The following is a 2,904-nucleotide window of genomic DNA, read 5'->3' on the forward strand; positions in this document are numbered from 1 at the left end:
ACAGTGATTGACAATAGTAAGGATCTGAGTTCAATTTGTAGGACTTAGTGACCATGCTAAAGCATCATTCCTTTGAGCCCTGGACAGCTGAAAAATGTTTTCAGCTAAATCAGTCTCTATGCACTTAGTAAATTAACTCTATGGATCACTCCACTCTAAGTGTTTTGTTAAACAGAAAATATTTAGCCAATCAGGGCTCTACCAGGAGGGTAAAGAAAAATAGAAGAATCCTGATATATCAGTGAAGACAGCATGAATGCCTCAGAGAAAGCAGCTGCCCCCCTCAGAGCAGGCTGGCAATGGTGCTAATTCCTTCCCCCATGGCTACACGTGTCCAAAGGAGCAGGTGACTATTCACCTACCAGCACTACTTTGTGTACCTACTGTTTGGTTGCCCATGTTTTTTCCAATACATGATGGTACCCATCACATTTATTTTCCCTGAAAGTTCTTCCCTTTCTTCAGGGTTAGGGCTAGTGCTGCTGTAAATTTAAAGCACCTCCCCTAGTTAAACCAGCACCTTCAAAACCTTTAAGGAAAGATCCTGTTCCTCTTTTCAAGAAGTAAAAGACTGCTCACTTCATTGGAATTGGACTCACATCAGCACCATGTTTGACAACTCATCATCTACATACCCCTATCTCCCATCAGTCAGAAGTGACAGTGGGTTATACTTGGTAGTATAATAAATGATGATGAGCATTTTTACCATGAGGGTGTCTGAATTATGATGATTTTATTTTCAGGAAAAGATACTTCTTAATAAAGAAAAATGAAAGAACTAATGAGGTTACCAAGAAAATATATTTCTACAATACTCAGAAATAAAATGAACAGAAACAAAATTGGTCTAATACTTAAAATAATAAATTAAGAAGAGTTTATGACTTATCAACCTGCTATAGCTTTTTGATGAAGATTCCACAGGTTGCTCAGAGAAGCTGTGATGCCCCAGCCCTGGAAGTGTTGCAGGCCTGATTGGATTTGACTTTGAGCTACCTGGTCTAGTGGAAGGTTCCAACCCTGCTGTGGCAAAGGGATTGGAACTAGATGATCTTTAAAGTCCCTTCAAGCCCAAACCATTCTATGATTCTGTCTCAGGATTTGATATGCTGTACCCATTTTACTTGAGTTCTCCTGCACAAACTTGCAATTTTTCCTTTTTCTTGCAAGAGTAAACAGGGAAGAGTTTGAAACTGATCCGAGAAGCCTTCTTCTTAGCAAGTCATTGTAAACCCACATCATCTTGATTCACTTAAAACTTTATTTGCTGCAACTTGCTGATAGGCATTATGGGTATATGGCCCAGGTAAGACTTGTGGTGGTCCAGCTTCTCTGATCTGCTGCTGACAGTTACCTACATCATTGAAAATGAGAGAACTCCCATCTTGGAATACCCCGTCCAGATAGGAACTGTCATATTTCTCAGTGCTGCTGACTTCCTCACAGAGCATTAAGGTTCATATTTCATACACTTGATTATATGTAAGACGCAATTATCTGAAAAAGTGTTTGTGTCTGAACTCAGATGCTTTTCAAATCGATTAAGGTCAGTTTTTAATTCTTTTTCACAATGTTCATCTCAATAGATGTGTTCAGTAAATTAAAATCACTTAATTTCCTCATTTTATAGTTTACAATGATTCAGTTCACTGTCTTTTCATATACTCTTAGAGCAAAAATCTAACCCTAGTTATATAATTATTTAATTTGCATATTTTTATTATCTCCTCTGGTGTCTGTGTCCCAGCCAAACTAAATAATCCCAGCATTTCTTATCAAGTTTTATCTTGTTCACAGACATCTGCAAATCAGGTCCTTTTCATGTAAGTGTTTAACTCAGTATTTAGATTTGTAATTTTTAAGCACCAGCTTTGAAAGCCATCAGTCTTATATCAACCATCAGGGTATCTTTATTCAGTATTTTTTTAAGTCTGTTTCATGCAAAGAAGTCCCAAACAAAACAAAGCAAAATCCAACATTACAATTATACCACATCCAAATCCTAAGATTGAAATATTCCTAAATTTAGGGAATTCTAGATATTCATTGTGAAAAATAAATGCAGCCAATTCCATTTTGTGGGATTTTTTTATAAAGGACAAGACGACTCTTCAGAGAACAGAGGTACATTCACAGTAGAATGTTTATGGACATCCATTATCTGAAATAAATTTAAGAGGAAAATAGTTAAAACTCAGTTCTAAAGAATTTATCACATATATTTTGTTGATCCCCATACATTCTCCATTTTTTCTGGCTCTATGTCATTAAATATCTTAGCTATTTTCTTTTGTAGGGGTGCTATTATTGCTATATGTTATATATAGCAGCAGTACCTACAGTTCCATCAGGGAATTAGCACTGCATTATATTAAACATGTCCAAACAAGTAGCTCAAAGGCTGTTTGTGTTCCAGGGAACTCATATTTTAGAATGGGGTGTGGAAAGGAAAAAAAAATTACAGTTATGCTGTCAGGCCCAGCTAGTTCCTCTAACCAGCTGAGGAAAAATGGTGAATACTTAACAATCTTCACACCCTAAATTAATATCCTAATGAATTGGTGTTTATTAAAAGCCTCTTGATATATTTCTTTCTTATTGAGAATTCCTATCAAATACAAGTGCTTTTGGATGTTTAAGGAAGGTCTTCAACATAGAAAATCCTAAAAGGAAAGAGAAAGGAATTTTCATCTATCTCTGGACCTTTTGGAGTTGAAAAAGTTTCAGAGAAGGAGGTGATTTGGTATTGTTCTGAGTCAGTTTGCTCTGACTGAGGAAATGACGAGAAGGAAACTACTTCCCCATCTCGGGAACCATGTGGTGTTCCAAGATAAGGCGAGCACTTACTAATTCAAGTCCACAAGCAGGAAATGTGATACATCCATTTCCTTTCAGGCAAAC

This window comes from Myiozetetes cayanensis, unplaced genomic scaffold (assembly GCF_022539395.1).
Source record: "Myiozetetes cayanensis isolate MyiCay16 unplaced genomic scaffold, myiCay2020 scf2-11, whole genome shotgun sequence".
Classification (NCBI taxonomy): domain Eukaryota; kingdom Metazoa; phylum Chordata; class Aves; order Passeriformes; family Tyrannidae; genus Myiozetetes; species Myiozetetes cayanensis.